Source organism: Papaver somniferum, chromosome 3 (genome assembly GCF_003573695.1).
Source record: "Papaver somniferum cultivar HN1 chromosome 3, ASM357369v1, whole genome shotgun sequence".
NCBI lineage: Eukaryota > Viridiplantae > Streptophyta > Magnoliopsida > Ranunculales > Papaveraceae > Papaver > Papaver somniferum.
Genome location: NC_039360.1, coordinates 19,120,181 through 19,139,381, shown reverse-complemented (window position 1 = coordinate 19,139,381; position 19,201 = coordinate 19,120,181). Strand labels below are relative to the sequence as shown.

At 38.2% G+C, this 19,201-nt stretch overlaps 4 non-coding genes and 3 pseudogenes across 4 annotated transcripts; all 7 read right to left on the bottom strand.

The window, feature by feature from the left end:
- Positions 1-1,865: 1,865 nt before the first annotated feature.
- On the bottom strand, positions 1,866-1,996 carry LOC113362295 (annotated as a pseudogene).
- A 5,026-nt stretch (positions 1,997-7,022) lies between these two features.
- Positions 7,023-7,142, bottom strand: LOC113362319. Its single transcript, XR_003365694.1, has one exon. It is a non-coding gene; the product is annotated as a U5 spliceosomal RNA (small nuclear RNA).
- An 843-nt stretch (positions 7,143-7,985) lies between these two features.
- LOC113362283 lies at positions 7,986-8,182 on the bottom strand. Its single transcript, XR_003365675.1, has one exon. It is a non-coding gene; the product is annotated as a U2 spliceosomal RNA (small nuclear RNA).
- A 2,706-nt stretch (positions 8,183-10,888) lies between these two features.
- LOC113362299 lies at positions 10,889-11,019 on the bottom strand (annotated as a pseudogene).
- Positions 11,020-14,558: 3,539 nt separating this feature from the next.
- Positions 14,559-14,678, bottom strand: LOC113362310. The gene has a single exon (XR_003365686.1). It is a non-coding gene; the product is annotated as a U5 spliceosomal RNA (small nuclear RNA).
- An 833-nt stretch (positions 14,679-15,511) lies between these two features.
- Positions 15,512-15,708, bottom strand: LOC113362278. The gene has a single exon (XR_003365671.1). It is a non-coding gene; the product is annotated as a U2 spliceosomal RNA (small nuclear RNA).
- A 2,706-nt stretch (positions 15,709-18,414) lies between these two features.
- On the bottom strand, positions 18,415-18,545 carry LOC113362297 (annotated as a pseudogene).
- Positions 18,546-19,201: the final 656 nt, after the last annotated feature.

The following is a 19,201-nucleotide window of genomic DNA, read 5'->3' as shown; positions in this document are numbered from 1 at the left end:
CTGATATTCTCACCGGATTCAGAAACTAGCTAGCCATGCCAAACCTGACTATATTCTCACCTATGCCTGACCTGAATTACTCCAATTTCATGTTCGATTTTGGTACCGTCTTACAATTGCAAACAACAAGCTCGGCAAAGGGCCGTTGCCAGTTATGTTCGAACACTCCAGGATTCAAAAGTTGCAGGAAACCCAGGCAAAAAAAGTTTAATTAGTTTTTGGTAGGGGTCCGTCAGGCCTTTTGCAGTAGGCCAAAATTTTAACATTTAAGAAAAGAAGATATTGTTCGTCCACTCACTGGCTTTGCTTTCAATTGTCATTTTTTAGTGGATGGATTAATGGTGCACAGGCCTATGATGTAGTCCTCGTGGCTGTAGATGATCGTTTTCAGCTTGGCTTTGGCCTGCTGTGATGGTCGTGCGGTTGTCTGACAGACTCCCAATCTTTCTTTTTTTCTTCCAGCTTCTCTTTTTGTAAGTTGAAGTTCTCGATACGACTTACTACATAGAAGATGCGGGACTAAATATTTAAACTGCTTTTGCCAAACACTGGCTCGTGAGTTGGATGCTCAAATTTCTGTTCCACTAAACTGAGCTAGAGAATGTGCTAAAGCCATGGCATCTCTTTTGATGTAGGTGAACTGAACTGAAGAGATATCATCTCTCAGTTATCTTATCTGCATAATCAGCTGACTCCCAGTGCGCCATGAGATTTTTGCAGTTCCATTGTTAAGAATGTTGATTAATGATTATGACTTGAGCCTCTCCCGGCCTAAGTTTGCACGCAGCACTAATACCCTTTAGATAGAACAACTCGCTATAGGACATATATGTACAGAGGTTTTTATAGAGCAGTTGTGCCCCTACAAACATAATACTAGATTTAAGTTATGAGAATCCAATAAGTATGGAAGTCATGGTACAAAATCAGCTCAGGCTCAATGATGTTGGGAAACCAAAATGTCTTATAGTGTTCATTTGACTAGCAACGGAAGTTTTATGTAGCCGGTGTCACTGTAGTACAGTGATAAAGTCATTAGGTGATGATACCAGTGACCTAATGTGATTTGAGTCTCGCCAGCATCGAATTCTTTACCGATCAAAAAAAAAACGGAAGTTTTCTGTAAGCAGTACCATCAAATTCTTTACTGATCAAGAATTTTGTCAACTTCATCTAGTTATTTATATGCTGCAGTCATCTTTATATGAATAAACTAGAAGTTTCTTTTTGTTAGAAATCCATGGGCCTAACTAACCTCGAAAACCGGCTTGCAAGGTTAGGATTGTCCATGGCTTATTAAGTATGGATCCTAGGTTGCCCTAGGCGATGTGGTACTATTTAACACCCCCCCTCAACGACTAGGGCTATAGTGACGGAGTGGCACGGAAGCCACAGACACACACTGGCGGGGACAAGGAGTGGTACGGAAACCACGGACCCATACTGGCGGGGACAAGGAGTGGTACGGAAACCACGGACGCACGGGTAGCGTTGAGAGGGGCCTGGCTCTGATACCATGTTAGAAATCCATGGGCCTAACTAACCTCGAAAATCGTCTTACAAGGTTAGGATTGTCCATGGCTTATTAAGCATGGATCCTAGGTTGCCCTAGGCGATGTGGTACTATTTAACACTTTTCACAAGAATTGGTATCCATATTAAAAACTTTTACTTAATAGACCCAATGTTAATCTCGGTTTAGTTTTGGTAAGGATGCGACAGGATTTTGATGATTCCCAGCCTCGGAGTGCATCTTTGCAGTGAACATTACATCAAACTGACATTAGTTTATAAAGATCATCCTCAATCTCATCACTAGGTCAGCAGGTCGCTGAATGTTTAGTTTCAAGATTTGTAGGGCTTTACCCTTGTTTAGAGGGAGCCCTTCTCGACGGCCCTAAGGCCGAGGAGGGGGTTTGGAAATAGTTTTCAACCAGCAATTGACGCGCCTCGGTTATTACCTCATTAGCTGCGGCATTGCCCCAAGCGCAAAGATGCCTCACCATAAGAGCTTGAACTACGGCAAAAACAGGCTAGCTAACATTCTTTTGGTTTTGCCTCTACCTCTACTTGCAGATCTTTCATGTGTTCAGCTGCTATTGCTGAATCTAGAGGTCCTAATATTTTTGGTGTTGCAGGCATGGCCCTCGTGAGCATATGGAATTAACAAGAGTTGAATCACCTGGATGGGTTTTAACGAGTTCGGGCGAATACTAGAAAAGTCCTCCACTCGGTAAAAGTCTGGACGGGTTCACCCATAAGTTTTGCAATAGATTGAAAGAACCGAAAAGGTTTCGACGCTTATGCAGTATGGTGGTACAGGTTAAGCTGAACAAACACAGTAACTCTACATTGATGACTATAATACCACACCAAACCCAATGGAGTGATCAAGTAAAAAAACATTATAGTAAGTCATTTCTTGTCTTGTTGGTGGTCTGTTTGAAAAAAAAAACAAAATAACAAGGCATGTGTATCACAAATTCAACTTTATAAGCATAGAGATTAGCTATAAAAAAGAACTCGGAGCAAAAAAAAAAAGATCTCATATGGGAACGTTTCCGTCAGAAGATCTGACAATTATGGGAACCCTTCCCACATCGTGCTTTTCATATCATTGCTCGATAGATACTTTGTTGCTGGTGATATTTAAACAAAAAATAATCCTGCCTACTGATCAGTGTGGGACTAAGAACTTTAAGAGATACAAATGAATGATTCGAAGCTTTAAGTAATGACTCAATTCTTCCAGATTGTCTTGTTGTTTCATGGTATAAAAATGGGTTGGTATGAGAGGAGAGCTGAAGCCTATGCTTGGCTCACTGTTATAGATGGATTGACCGAATATCTTGCTGCGTAATATATGATTCCCCCAAGGCCGTCAATATCAATTTTTTTAGGAATAAAAGCACTCGAAAAATCCAAACACTGATCAGTAACTATCCCTCTAGTTATTTTTGGGTACAAGCTTGCATGCCGCTTCTTTCCAAATAGCTGCTAAGCTCAAACATGTGCCTTACTCTTGTTTCATGGTTAATTTTATGCCTAGAACATGTACCTTGTATGAAATACTTTTTAAGATGACTTCATTTTCTTTTCTTTTAGAATTTGTTTCTCTTAAGAGTTTTTTTTATGTGTCTTTTTTATTTTTTAACAAATTTTTGGACTTAGAAAAAAGAAAAAAAAAATTTCTAAGGTTTTACAAAATAATTGCGTACTACTCCCTCCGTCCCAAATTAATTGAGCTATTTGGTTTTAAATTTTGTCTCATAAATAATTGAGTTATTTCACTAATCAAGGAGATATCTCTAAAACTATCCTTGTAGTTGATTATTGCTACTATAAGAAATATGTATTATTTGATAGTCATGTTTATATTTATTATGCAGATGTTTTAAAATGTTTTTCAGCGGTATAAGGTTTACGAAAAACCGTTGCATAGTTTAAGAGATCATTTCTGAGTTTTACAAGTTATTATCCATATGGGTATAATTGTAAAAAAAAAATAATACTTAAATATACTCCCATTTCCTCCTTTCCTTAATAATTGTGAAAACTACAACTAGCCCAATTAATTTGGAACGGAGGGAGTATTAATTTGTTGAGAAGTTTTTTACTTCTTAAAGAAATAGTGTGCTTACTGGCCAAAGTTTCCCTTATTCATAGACACACAAATGCATATAAAGCTAATCAACCTTCAATCACAAATTGATTTTTCGCAATTGACAATATCCAAGCACATACAGTTTAAGATATATATGTAAATCAAATTCAATAACAGTTACTCGTAGATTGATATAACTTGAAAAGACGAGGGTACCAAAATATATCTCAATCTAAAAAATTTCTACCTATAATACCACACCAAACCCAATGGAGTGATCAAGTAAAAAAACATTATACTAAGTCATTTCTTGTCTTGTTGGTGGTCTGTTTGAAAAAAAACAAAATAACAAGGCATGTGTATCACAAATTCAACTTTATAAGCATAGCGATTAGCTATAAAAAAGAACTCGGAGCAAAAAAAAATGAGCTCATATGGGCACGTTTCCTTCAGAAGATCTGACAATTATGGGAACCCTTTCCACATCGTGCTTTTCATATCATTGCTCGATAGATACTTTGTTGCTGGTGGTATTTAAACAAAAAATAATCCTGCCTACTAATCAGTGTGGGACTAAGAACTTTAAGAGATACAAATGGATGATTCGAAGCTTTAAGTAATGACTCAAGTCTTCCAGATTGTCTTGTTGTTTCATGGTATGAAAATGGGTTGGTATGAGAGGAGAGATGAAGCCTATGCTTGGCTCACTGTTATAGCTGGATTGATCCAATATCTTGCTGCGTAATATATGATTCCCCCAAGGCCGTCAATATCAGATTTTTTAGGAATAAAAGCACTCGAAAAAGCCAAACACTGATCAATAACTATCCCTCTAGTTATTTTTGGGGTACAAGCTTGCATGCCGCTTCTTTCCAAATAGCTGCTAAGCTCAAACATGTGCCTTACTCTTGTTTCATGGTTACTTTTATGCCTAGAACATGTACCTTGTATGAAATACTTTTTAAGATGACTTCATTTTCTTTTCTTTTAGAATTTGTTTCTCTTAAGAGTTTTTTTTATGTATCTTTTTTATTTTTTAACAAATTTTTGGACTTAGAAAAAAGAAGAAAAAAAAACAATTTCTAAGGTTTTACAAAATAATTGCGTACTACTCCCTCCGTCTCAAATTAATTGAGTTATTTGGTATTAAATTTTGTCTCATAAATAATTGAGTTATTTCACTAATCAAGGAGATATCTCTAAAACTATCCTTGTAGTTGATTATTGCTACTATAAGAAATATGTATTATTTGATAGTCATGTTTATATTTATTATGCAGATGTTTTAAAATGTTTTTCAGCGATATAAGGTTTACGAAAAACCGTTGCATAGTTTAAGAGATCATTTATGAGTTTTACAAGTTATTATCCATATGGGTATAATTATAAAAAAAATAATACTTAAATATACTCCCATTTCCTCCTTTCCTTAATAATTGTGAAAACTACAACTAGCCCAATTAATTTGGGACGGAGGGAGTATTAATTTGTTGAGAAGTTTTTTACTTCTTAAAGAAATAGTGTGCTTACTGGCCAAAGTTTCCCTTATTCATAGACACACAAATGCATATAAAGCTAATCAACCTTCAATCACAAATTGATTTTTCGCAATTGACAATATCCAAGCACATACAGTTTAAGATATATATGTAAATCAAATTCAATAACAGTTACTCGTATATTGATATAACTTGAAAAGAAGAGGGTACCAAATATATCTCAATCTAAAAAATTTCTACCTATAATACCACACCAAACCCAATGGAGTGATCAAGTAAAAAAACATTATACTAAGTCATTTCTTGTCTCGTTGGTGGTCTGTTTCAAAAAAAAAACAAAATAACAAGGCATGTGTATCACAAATTCAACTTTATAAGCATAGAGATTAGCTATAAAAAAGAACTCGGAGCAAAAAAAAATGAGCTCATATGGGCACGTTTCCGTCAGAAGATCTGACAATTATGGGAACCCTTTCCACATCGTGCTTTTCATATCATTGCTCGATAGATACTTTGTTGCTGGTGGTATTTAAACAAAAAATAATCTTGCCTACTGATCAGTGTGGGACTAAGAACTTTAAGAGATACAAATGGATGATTCGAAGTTTTAAGTAATGACTCAAGTCTTCCATATTGTCTTGTTGATTCATGGTATAAAAATGGGTTGGTATGAGAGGAGAGTTGAAGCCTATGCTTGGCTCACTGTTATAGCTGGATTGATCCAATATCTTGCTGCGTAATATATGATTCCCCCAAGGCCGTCAATATCAGATTTTTTAGGAATAAAAGCATTCGAAAAAGCCAAACACTGATCAGTAACTATCCCTCTAGTAGTACTACTACTTGTACCTGTTACCTTTTACTTTAGAATTCTAAGTAAAACAAAAACAACACATTGGATCTCTGTTTTTGTTTAAAACGGATTTAGCAAAAGATAAAAAGTGCAATAGGCGCTTGGTAAGTGTATTTTCAGATTTTTTTTTTGCGATTTTTTCCTTTGAGACACTACTATCTAAACTGTGAATGTCATGGATGGATTGACACCTGTGTTTTTTTTTTTTTTATCGACAAGAAAGATTGGATTTCCATATTTCCCAAGAGGTATGGGTCCATGTGGGGGATTCATCTACAAAAATTGGCTGGTCAAGATGAACTTAGCTTCACAATGGGGAGTTGTCTTGTCCCTTTAAGAAAAAAGATTGTGTCGCATGGGGCCATTTACTATAACTCATTTCACCATGTATGGTTGCTAGCCATTCTCAGGACACATTAAATCCTCCCTCCTTCAATTCTCATCCCTTTGTTGAAAAACAAAAAAGATTTGGGTGTCTGTCAGACAACAACACGACCGCCACAGCAGGCCAAAGCTTTTTTTTTTTTGCAGAACCTTACACTCGTCAGATGGAACCATTTTTGAAAAGGCTACTGATGATGCATCAATGGAGGGAGACTGAAATGAATCAAACACGGGGATGATACTTCGACGAGTCCATCATACGCAAAGTATACGTAGTTATATTCATTGTTATGCTTCTGCAGAAGAAACTGTAGAAATTGAAGCCAGTGAGTGGGCGAATAATTCTTATTTTCTTAAATGTTAAATTTCCGGGCTTACTTTCGAAAGAAATTAAACTCCATGATATAGCAAGAATTTTAAGATCCCAAACAACGGCCATATAAGTTGACAGCAAACAGAAGAACCTGATGGAGAATTGCACAGTAAGTAAAATAGGGTAAGCCAGCTTACCTTCCCCGGCAATAATAATCCCCTTGAAGGATGTGTTTCCAGTCATACAGTACTCAAATTTGCCTGCACACTGATCACACGACCTTTTCGGTTACTCTAGAGTTCTAAGCATTACGAAACCAGATTTTACGGAACCCAGTAAACTAAAACATTTGGATTAGAGAATTGTTGGGTTCCTCATGGAAAAGAGAAACCCTCCAAAAATGGGCGTATGCCGCTCATAAACGGCAAGCACATGGTATTCTTTAGTAAAAGGCGAAAGAATAGTTCGCTATGTGCTTACCGTACGGCTGCGTGACTCAAAAGACCTAGTGAAGTGCTAGTTTTATGCACAGCAATTTGAGTACAGTTATGCTACTCAGTCTATGTGGGACTAAGAAATCACTCTTAAATCTTTTTGTTATTGGTCCTTGTTGTTCCGCTTTGACCCCCTCGGTGCAACAAACTATCAAGATAGTCATGAGGTAGTAACACTACCAGCTTCAATCTCATATGAAGTATGAACTGTCCAAGTCCGTGTCAAACCAGCGAATTTTACAGGTGTGTGTATGTTTTCAACAGATAGGTTCTGATCAAACTTCATGAGTCAAAGTAGTCACAGCATTGCCGTCTCCGTGACTTTTGAAGGTAATACATTCACAGCATTTCCGTCTCCGTGCTTCCAGCTGAAATACCCTGTTATGATCAACTGGTCACAGTCGAATTTCTTGAAGATAGTTGCAAATTGAACAATCAGTTTTCTGCATTTTTGCAAAAATGAATTCAAATAAAATCCAAGTAATATACCTGACGAATTCCAACTTCATGAGTCAAAGCAACTCCGAGCTCGCCTAAGCAATAATAAAACCTGGCATCACTTCCATAACATAAAGATGAGGATACCGATGCAGACATGAATCCAAAACCTAGGCTAGTGCTTTTGCAAGTGATTAACTTACAGCAAAACCACCTCCACGAAATAACAATTTTCTGTTCCACTAAACTGAGCTAGAGAAAGCTGGTTTAGTTTTGAGCTTGATATGAAGATGGATATGTTTCTCCAGCTTTATGCAGCAGGACAGATGGGAGTGTCACGGTATTTGATGCTCATGTGCCGCAAAGGTCTCAAAATAAACGCATATTTAATTTAGTTTTGGTGGGGTGTGCAAGGCCTTTGCAGTGGTGCAACACAGAGGCGACGCGTGAGAACCCCAGCAGCAAGCTGCTATGACGGGAACTCCCCATGAAAAAAATTAATTTAATATCATGCCATCCGATGGATGGCATATCAGATATTAAACTGATAAGAACAGATACTACACTTGATCTTAGCCAAAAGGCCGAGAAAGGTATGCCACAACTCGTGTTTGGATTCTCCTTTTATATTTTCTTTCTTCCATCCCTCGGCTTTGACTAATCTTTGTGGGACTAAAGCTTACAGCTTCATCAGAAAATCTGAACGAGTTTATCCTAAACCCCAGCGTTTCCTCTTTTGTTGCTTCTATAAATTATATGGTGATTATGTTTGATGAAGAGAAAGCCAATACGCAATATTCACTCCAGTGGCCTGAAGGTTCAATATAAATCTGTCTATGGAACTGCACATGAGGTTCAATATAAATCTGTCAATTGAAGACGTAAAAATTATAAATTATACGATGATCTTATATCGCAGCTGTTGTACCACCAGCTCAACTGTAGCTAACTGATGCATTTCCATCTGTCAATTTGAAGCTGCTGTGGGAATGTGTACCCTTCTTGTGGTGCTGACAGTAAGATTAAATGATCTAGCTGAAACCATGCATTGCAAGGTGGAATCACTACCTCTGAAATATCTCGGGATGAAGCTCCGCAAAACAAGTCTCTGTTTGGGTTAAACCCAACAAAAATGGAGCACATAAGGGATAATACAACATGTTTAATAAAACTTAGGTGAAAATGGGTAGAAGTGTGTCAGGTGATCTGAATTTGGAACCCAACCAAAAAATGGGCGTTCAGGTCTGTCATGTGAATTCGTCTAGCTCAACATGCGACTAGCTCCAGAAATATATATATTATGAGCTAAATATTGGTGGTTGCTGGTATGTCCTTTACAATGCTAATTTGTTTAAAACAGCAACTATTACCCACGTCTGGAAAGTGTATGTACCGAGTGCCTTGTCTCTTGTTACAAGAAAAGAGTTCAGCGTCGTGTCTGATATTCTCACCGGATTCAGAAACTAGCTAGCCATGCCAAACCTGACTATATTCTCACCTATGCCTGACCTGAATTACTCCAATTTCATGTTCGATTTTGGTACCGTCTTACAATTGCAAACAACAAGCTCGGCAAAGGGCCGTTGCCAGTTATGTTCGAACACTCCAGGATTCAAAAGTTGCAGGAAACCCAGGCAAAAAAAGTTTAATTAGTTTTTGGTAGGGGTCCGTCAGGCCTTTTGCAGTAGGCCAAAATTTTAACATTTAAGAAAAGAAGATATTGTTCGTCCACTCACTGGCTTTGCTTTCAATTGTCATTTTTTAGTGGATGGATTAATGGTGCACAGGCCTATGATGTAGTCCTCGTGGCTGTAGATGATCGTTTTCAGCTTGGCTTTGGCCTGCTGTGATGGTCGTGCGGTTGTCTGACAGACTCCCAATCTTTCTTTTTTTCTTCCAGCTTCTCTTTTTGTAAGTTGAAGTTCTCGATACGACTTACTACATAGAAGATGCGGGACTAAATATTTAAACTGCTTTTGCCAAACACTGGCTCGTGAGTTGGATGCTCAAATTTCTGTTCCACTAAACTGAGCTAGAGAATGTGCTAAAGCCATGGCATCTCTTTTGATGTAGGTGAACTGAACTGAAGAGATATCATCTCTCAGTTATCTTATCTGCAAAATCAGCTGACTCCCAGTGCGCCATGAGATTTTTGCAGTTCCATTGTTAAGAATGTTGATTAATGATTATGACTTGAGCCTCTCCCGGCCTAAGTTTGCACGCAGCACTAATACCCTTTAGATAGAACAACTCGCTATAGGACATATATGTACAGAGGTTTTTATAGAGCAGTTGTGCCCCTACAAACATAATACTAGATTTAAGTTTTGAGAATCCAATAAGTATGGAAGTCATGGTACAAAATCAGCTCAGGCTCAATGATGTTGGGAAACCAAAATGTCTTATAGTGTTCATTTGACTAGCAACGGAAGTTTTATGTAGCCGGTGTCACTGTAGTACAGTGATAAAGTCATTAGGTGATGATACCAGTGACCTAATGTGATTTGAGTCTCGCCAGCATCGAATTCTTTACCGATCAAAAAAAAAAACGGAAGTTTTCTGTAAGCAGTACCATCAAATTCTTTACCGATAAAGAATTTTGTCAACTTCATCTAGTTATTTATATGCTGCAGTCATCTTTATATGAATAAACTAGAAGTTTCTTTTTGTTAGAAATCCATGGGCCTAACTAACCTCGAAAACCGGCTTGCAAGGTTAGGATTGTCCATGGCTTATTAAGCATGGATCCTAGGTTGCCCTAGGCGATGTGGTACTATTTAACACCCCCCTCAACGACTAGGGCTATACTGACGGAGTGGCACGAAAGCCACAGACACACACTGGCGGGGACAAGGAGGGGTACGGAAACCACGGACGCACACTGGCGGGGACAAGGAGTGGTACGGAAACCACGGACGCACGGGTAGCGTTGAGAGGGGCCTGGCTCTGATACCATGTTAGAAATCCATGGGCCTAACTAACCTCGAAAATCGGCTTACAAGGTTAGGATTGTCCATGGCTTATTAAGCATGGATCCTAGGTTGCCCTAGGCGATGTGGTACTATTTAACACTTTTCACAAGAATTGGTATCCATATTAAAAACTTTTACTTAATAGACCCAATGTTAATCTCGGTTTAGTTTTGTTAAGGATGCGACAGGATTTTGATGATTCCCAGTCTCGGAGTGCATCTTTGCAGTGAACATTACATCAAACTGACATTAGTTTATAAAGATCATCCTCAATCTCATCACTAGGTCAGATGGTCGCTGAATGTTTAGTTTCAAGATTTGTAGGGCTTTACCCTTGTTTAGAGGGAGTCCTTCTCGACGGCCCTAAGGACGAGGAGGGGGTTTGGAAATAGTTTTCAACCAGCAATTGACGCGCCTCGGTTATTACCTCATTAGCTGCGGCATTGCCCCAAGCGCAAAGATGCCTAACCATAAGAGCTTCAACTACGGCAAAAACAGGCTAGCTAACATTGTTTTGGTTTTGCCTCTACCTCTACTTGCAGATCTTTCATGTGTTCAGCTGCTATTGCTGAATCTAGAGGTCCTAATATTTTTGGTGTTGCAGGCATGGCCCTCGTGAGAATATGGAATTAACAAGAGTTGAATCACCTGGATGGGTTTTAACGAGTTCGGGCGAATACTAGAAAAGTCCTCCACTCGGTAAAAGTCTGGACGGGTTCACCCATAAGTTTTGCAATAGATTGAAAGAACCGAAAAGGTTTCGATGCTTGTGCAGTATGGTGGTACAGGTTAAGCTGAACAAAAAAAAACTCAGTAACTCTACATTGATGACTATAATACCACACCAAACCCAATGGAGTGATCAAGTAAAAAAACATTATAGTAAGTCATTTCTTGTCTTGTTGGTGGTCTGTTTGAAAAAAACAAAATAACAAGGCATCTGTATCACAAATTCAACTTTATAAGCATAGAGATTAGCTATAAAAAAAACTCGGAGCAAAAAAAAAATGAGCTCATATGGGCACGTTTCCGTCAGAAGATCTGACAATTATGGAAACCCTTTCCACATCGTGCTTTTCATATCATTGCTCGATAGATACTTTGTTGCTGGTGGTATTTAAACAAAAAATAATCCTGCATACTGATCAGTGTGGGACTAAGAACTTTAAGAGATACAAATGGATGATTCGAAGCTTTAAGTAATGACTCAAGTCTTCCAGATTGTCTTGTTGTTTCATGGTATGAAAATGGGTTGGTATGAGAGGAGAGATGAAGCCTATGCTTGGCTCACTGTTATAGCTGGATTTATCCAATATCTTGCTGCGTAATATATGATTCCCCCAAGGCCGTCAATATCAGATTTTTTAGGAATAAAAGCACTCGAAAAAGCCAAACACTGATCAGTAACTATCCCTCTAGTTATTTTTTGGGTACAAGCTTGCATGCCGCTTTTTTCCAAATAGCTGCTAAGCTCAAACATGTGCCTTACTCTTGTTTCATGGTTACTTTTATGCCTAGAACATGTACCTTGTATGAAATACTTTTTAAGATGACTTCATTTTCTTTTCTTTTAGAATTTGTTTCTCTTAAGAGTTTTTTTTATGTGTCTTTTTTATTTTTTAACAAATTTTTGGACTTAGAAAAAAGAAAAAAAAAACAATTTCTAAGGTTTTACAAAATAATTGCGTACTACTCCCTCCGTCCCAAATTAATTGAGTTATTTGGTTTTAAATTTTGTCTCATAAATAATTGAGTTATTTCACTAATCAAGGAGATATTTCTAAAACTATCCTTGTAGTTGATTATTGCTACTATAAGAAATATGTATTATTTGATAGTCATGTTTATATTTATTATGCAGATGTTTTAAAATGTTTTTCAGCGGTATAAGGTTTACGAAAAACCGTTGCATAGTTTAAAAGATCATTTCTGAGTTTTACAAGTTATTATCCATATGGGTATAATTGTAAAAAAAATAATACTTAAATATACTCCCATTTCCTCCTTTCCTTAATAATTGTGAAAACTACAACTAGCCCAATTAATTTGGGACGGAGGGAGTATTAATTTGTTGAGAAGTTTTTTACTTCTTAAAGAAATAGTGTGCTTACTGGCCAAAGTTTCCCTTATTCATAGACACACAAATGCATATAAAGCTAATCAACCTTCAATCACAAATTGATTTTTCGCAATTGACAATATCCAAGCACATACAGTTTAAGATATATATGTAAATCAAATTCAATAACACTTACTCGTAGATTGATATAACTTGAAAAGACGAGGGTACCAAATATATCTCAATCTAAAAAATTTCTACCTATAATACCACTCCAAACCCAATGGAGTGATCAAGTAAAAAAACATTATACTAAGTCATTTCTTGTCTTGTTGGTGGTCTGTTTGAAAAAAATAAAAAATAACAAGGCATGTGTATCACAAATTCAACTTTATAAGCATAGAGATTAGCTATAAAAAAGAACTCGGAGCAAAAAAAAAAATGAGCTCATATGGGCACGTTTCCGTCAGAAGATCTGACAATTATGGGAACCCTTTCCACATCGTGCTTTTCATATCATTGCTCGATAGATACTTTGTTGCTGGTGGTATTTAAACAAAAAATAATCCTGCCTACTGATCAGTGTGGGACTAAGAACTTTAAGAGATACAAATGGATGATTCGAAGCTTTAAGTAATGACTCAAGTCTTCCATATTGTCTTGTTGTTTCATGGTATAAAAATGGGTTGGTATGAGAGGAGAGTTGAAGCCTATGCTTGGCTCACTGTTATAGCTGGATTGATCCAATATCTTGCTGCGTAATATATGATTCCCCCAAGGCCGTCAATATCAGAATTTTTAGGAATAAAAGCATTCGAAAAAGCCAAACACTGATCAGTAACTATCCCTCTAGTAGTACTACTACTTGTACCTGTTACCTTTTACTTTAGAATTCTAAGTAAAACAAAAACAACACATTGGATCTCTGTTTTTGTTTAAAACGGATTTAGCAAAAGATAAAAAGTGCAATAGGCGCTTGGTAAGTGTATTTTCAGATTTTTTTTGCGATTTTTTCCTTTTGAGACACTACTATCTAAACTGTGAATGTCATGGATGGATTGACGCCTGTGTTTTTTTTTTTTTTTATCGACAAGAAAGATTGGATTTCCATATTTCCCAAGAGGTATGGGTCCATGTGGGGGATTCATCTACAAAAATTGGCTGGTCAAGATGAACTTAGCTTCACAATGGGGAGTTGTCTTGTCCCTTTAAGAAAAAAGATTGTGTCGAATGGGGCCATTTACTATATCTCATTTCACCATGTATGGTTGCTAGCCATTCTCAGGACACATTAAATCCTCCCTCCTTCAATTCTCATCCCTTTGTTGAAAAACAAAAAAGATTTGGGTGTCTGTCAGACAACAGCACGACCGCCACAGCAGGCCAAAGCTTTTTTTTTTTTTGCAGAACCTTACACTCGTCAGATGGAACCATTTTTGAAAAGGCTACTGATGATGCATCAATGGAGGGAGACTGAAATGAATCAAACACGGGGATGATACTTCGACGAGTCCATCATACGCAAAGTATACGTAGCTATATTCATTGTTATGCTTCTGCAGAAGAAACTGTAGAAATTAAAGCCAGTGAGTGGGCGAATAATTCTTATTTTCTTAAATGTTATATTTCCGGGCTTACTTTCGAAAGAAATTAAACTCCATGATATAGCAAGAATTTTAAGATCCCAAACAACGGCCATATAAGTTGACAGCAAACAGAAGAACCTGATGGAGAATTGCACAGTAAGTAAAATAGGGTAAGCCAGCTTACCTTCCCCGGCAATAATAATCCCCTTGAAGGATGTGTTTCCAGTCATACAGTACTCAAATTTGCCTGCACACTGGTCACACGACCTTTTCGGTTACTCTCGAGTTCTAAGCATTACGAAACCAGATTTTACGGAACCCTGTAAACTAAAACATTTGGACTAGAGAATTGTTGGGTTCCTCATGGAAAAGAGAAACCCTCCAAAAATGGGCGTATGCCGCTCATAAACGGCAAGCACACGGTATTCTTTAGTAAAAGGCGAAAGAATAGTTCGCTATGTGCTTACCGTACGGCTGCGTGACTCAAAAGACCTAGTGAAGTGCTAGTTTTATGCACAACAATTTGAGTACAGTTATGCTACTCAGTCTATGTGGGACTAAGAAATCACTCTTAAATCTTTTTGTTATTGGTCCTTGTTGTTCCGCTTTGACCCCCTCGGTGCAACAAACTATCAAGATAGTCATGAGGTAGTAACACTACCAGCTTCAATCTCATATGAAGTATGAACTGTCCAAGTCCGTGTCAAACCAGCGAATTTTACAGGTGTGTGTATGTTTTCAACAGATAGGTTCTGATCAAACTTCATGAGTCAAAGTAGTCACAGCATTGCCGTCTCCGTGACTTTTGAAGGTAATACATTCACAGCATTTCCGTCTCCGTGCTTCCAGCTGAAATACCCTGTTATGATCAACTGGTCACAGTCGAATTTCTTGAAGATAGTTGCAAATTGAACAATCAGTTTTCTGCATTTTTGCAAAAATGAATTCAAATAAAATCCAAGTAATATACCTGACGAATTCCAACTTCATGAGTCAAAGCAACTCCGAGCTCGCCTAAGCAATAATAAATCCTGGCATCACTTCCATAACATAAAGATGAGGATACCGATGCAGACATGAATCCAAAACCTAGGCTAGTGCTTTTGCAAGTGATTAACTTACAGCAAAACCACCTCCACGAAATAACAATTTTCTGTTCCACTAAACTGAGCTAGAGAAAGCTGGTTTAGTTTTGAGCTTGATATGAAGATGGATATGTTTCTCCAGCAGGACAGATGGGAGTGTCACGGTATTTGATGCTCATGTGCCGCAAAGGTCTCAAAATAAACGCATATTTAATTTAGTTTTGGTGGGGTGTGCCAGGCCTTTGCAGTAGTGCAACACAGAGGCGACGCGTGAGAACCCCAGCAGCAAGCTGCTATGACGGGAACTCCCCATGAAAAAAATTAATTTAATATCGTGCCATCCGATGGATGGCATATCAGATATTAAACTGATAAGAACAGATACTACACTTGATCTTAGCCAAAAGGCCGAGAAAGGTATGCCACAACTCGTGTTTGGATTCTCCTTTTATATTTTCTTTCTTCCATCCCTCGGCTTTGACTAATCTTTGTGGGACTAAAGCTTACAGCTTCATCAGAAAATCTGAACGAGTTTATCCTAAACCCCAGCGTTTCCTCTTTTGTTGCTTCTATAAATTATATGGTGATTATGTTTGATGAAGAGAAAGCCAATACGCAATATTCACTCCAGTGGCCTGAAGGTTCAATATAAATCTGTCTATGGAACTGCACATGAGGTTCAATATAAATCTGTCAATTGAAGACGTAAAAATTATAAATTATACGATGATCTTATATCGCAGCTGTTGTACCACCAGCTCAACTGTAGCTAACTGATGCATTTCCATCTGTCAATTTGAAGCTGCTGTGGGAATGTGTACCCTTCTTGTGGTGCTGACAGTAAGATTAAATGATCTAGCTGAAACCATGCATTGCAAGGTGGAATCACTACCTCTGAAATATCTCGGGATGAAGCTCCGCAAAACAAGTCTCTGTTTGGGTTAAACCCAACAAAAATGGAGCACATAAGGGATAATACAACATGTTTAATAAAACTTAGGTGAAAATGGGTAGAAGTGTGTCAGGTGATCTGAATTTGGAACCCAACCAAAAAATGGGCGTTCAGGTCTGTCATGTGAATTCGTCTAGCTCAACATGCGACTAGCTCCAGAAATATATATATTATGAGCTAAATATTGGTGGTTGCTGGTATGTCCTTTACAATGCTAATTTGTTTAAAACAGAAACTATTACCCACGTCTGGAAAGTGTATGTACGGAGTGCCTTGTCTCTTGTTACAAGAAAAGAGTTCAGCGTCGTGTCTGATATTCTCACCGGATTCAGAAACTAGCTAGCCATGCCAAACCTGACTATATTCTCACCTATGCCTGACCTGAATTACTCCAATTTCATGTTCGATTTTGGTACCGTCTTACAATTGCAAACAACAAGCTCGGCAAAGGGCCGTTGCCAGTTATGTTCGAACACTCCAGGATTCAAAAGTTGCAGGAAACCCAGGCAAAAAAAGTTTAATTAGTTTTTGGTAGGGGTCCGTCAGGCCTTTTGCAGTAGGCCAAAATTTTAACATTTAAGAAAAGAAGATATTGTTCGTCCACTCACTGGCTTTGCTTTCAATTGTCATTTTTTAGTGGATGGATTAATGGTGCACAGGCCTATGATGTAGTCCTCGTGGCTGTAGATGATCGTTTTCAGCTTGGCTTTGGCCTGCTGTGATGGTCGTGCGGTTGTCTGACAGACTCCCAATCTTTCTTTTTTTCTTCCAGCTTCTCTTTTTGTAAGTTGAAGTTCTCAATACGACTTACTACATAGAAGATGCGGGACTAAATATTTAAACTGCTTTTGCCAAACACTGGCTCGTGAGTTGGATGCTCAAATTTCTGTTCCACTAAACTGAGCTAGAGAATGTGCCAAAGCCATGGCATCTCTTTTGATGTAGGTGAACTGAACTGAAGAGATATCATCTCTCAGTTATCTTATCTGCATAATCAGCTGACTCCCAGTGCGCCATGAGATTTTTGCAGTTCCATTGTTAAGAATGTTGATTAATGATTATGACTTGAGCCTCTCCCGGCCTAAGTTTGCACGCAGCACTAATACCCTTTAGATAGAACAACTCGCTACAGGACATATATGTACAGAGGTTTTTATAGAGCAGTTGTGCCCCAACAAACATAATACTAGATTTAAGTTTTGAGAATCCAATAAGTATGGAAGTCATGGCACAAAATCAGCTCAGGCTCAATGATGTTGGGAAACCAAAATGTCTTACAGTGTTCATTTGACTAGCAACAGAAGTTTTATGTAGCCGGTGTCACTGTAGTACAGTGATAAAGGCATTAGGTGATGATACCAGTGACCTAATGTGATTTGAGTCTCGCCAGCATCGAATTCTTTACCGATAAAAAAAAAAACGGAAGTTTTCTGTACGCAGTACCATCAAATTCTTTACCGATCAAGAATTTTGTCAACTTCATCTAGTTATTTATATGCTGCAGTCATCTTTATATGAATAAACTAGAAGTTTCTTTTTGTTAGAAATCCATGGGCCTAACTAACCTCGAAAACCGACTTGCAAGGTTAGGATTGTCCATGGCTTATTAAGCATGGATCCTAGGTTGCCCTAGGCGATGTGGTACTATTTAACACCCCCCCTCAAAGACTAGGGCTATACTGACGGAGTGGCACGGAAGCCACGGACACACACTGGCGGGGACAAGGAGTGGTACAGAAACCACGGACGCACACTGGCGGGGACAAGGAGTGGTACGGAAACCAAGGACGCACGGGTAGCGTTGAGAGGGGCCTGGCTCTTATACCATGTTAGAAATCCATGGGCCTAACTAATCTCGAAAATTGGCTTACAAGGTTAGGATTGTCCATGGCTTATTAAGCATGGATCCTAGGTTTCCCTAGGCGATGTGGTACTATTTAACACTTTTCACAAGAATTGGTATCCATATTAAAAACTTTTACTTAATAGACCCAATGTTAATCTCGGTTTAGTTTTGGTAAGGATGCGACAGGATGTTGTTGATTCCCAGTCTCGGAGTGCATCTTTGCAGTGAACATTACATCAAACTAACATTAGTTTATAAAGATAATCCTCAATCTCATCACTAGGTCAGCAGGTCGCTGAATGTTTAGTTTCAAGATTTGTAGGGCTTTACCCTTGTTTAGAGGGAGCCCTTCTCGACGGCCCTAAGGCCGAGGAAGGGGTTTGGAAATAGTTTTCAACCAGCAATTGACGCGCCTCGGTTATTACCTCATTAGCTGCGGCATTGCCCCAAGCGCAAAGATGCCTAACCATAAGAGCTTGAACTACGGCAAAAACAGGCTAGCTAACATTGTTTTGGTTTTGCCTCTACCTCTACTTGCAGATCTTTCATGTGTTCAGCTGCTATTGCTGAATCTAGAGGTACTAATATTTTTGGTGTTGCAGGCATGGCCCTCGTGAGCATATGGAATTAACAAGAGTTGAATCACCTGGATGGGTTTTAACGAGTTCGGGCGAATACTAGAAAAGTCCTCCACTCGGTAAAAGTCTGGACGGGTTCACCCATAAGTTTTGCAATAGATTGAAAGAACCGAAAAGGTTTCGACGCTTGTGCAGTATGGTGGTACAGGTTAAGCTGAACAAACTCAGTATCTCTACATTGATGACTATAATACCACACCAAACCCAATGGAGTGATCAAGTAAAAAAACATTATAGTAAGTCATTTCTTGTCTTGTTGGTGGTCTGATTGAAAAAAAACAAAATAACAAGGCATGTGTATCACAAATTCAACTTTATAAGCATAGAGATTAGCTATAAAAAAAAACTCGGAGCAAAAAAAAAATGATCTCATATGGGCACGTTTCCGTCAGAATATCTGACAATTATGGAAACCCTTTCCACATCGTGCTTTTCATATGATTGCTCGATAGATACTTTGTTGCTGGTGGTATTTAAA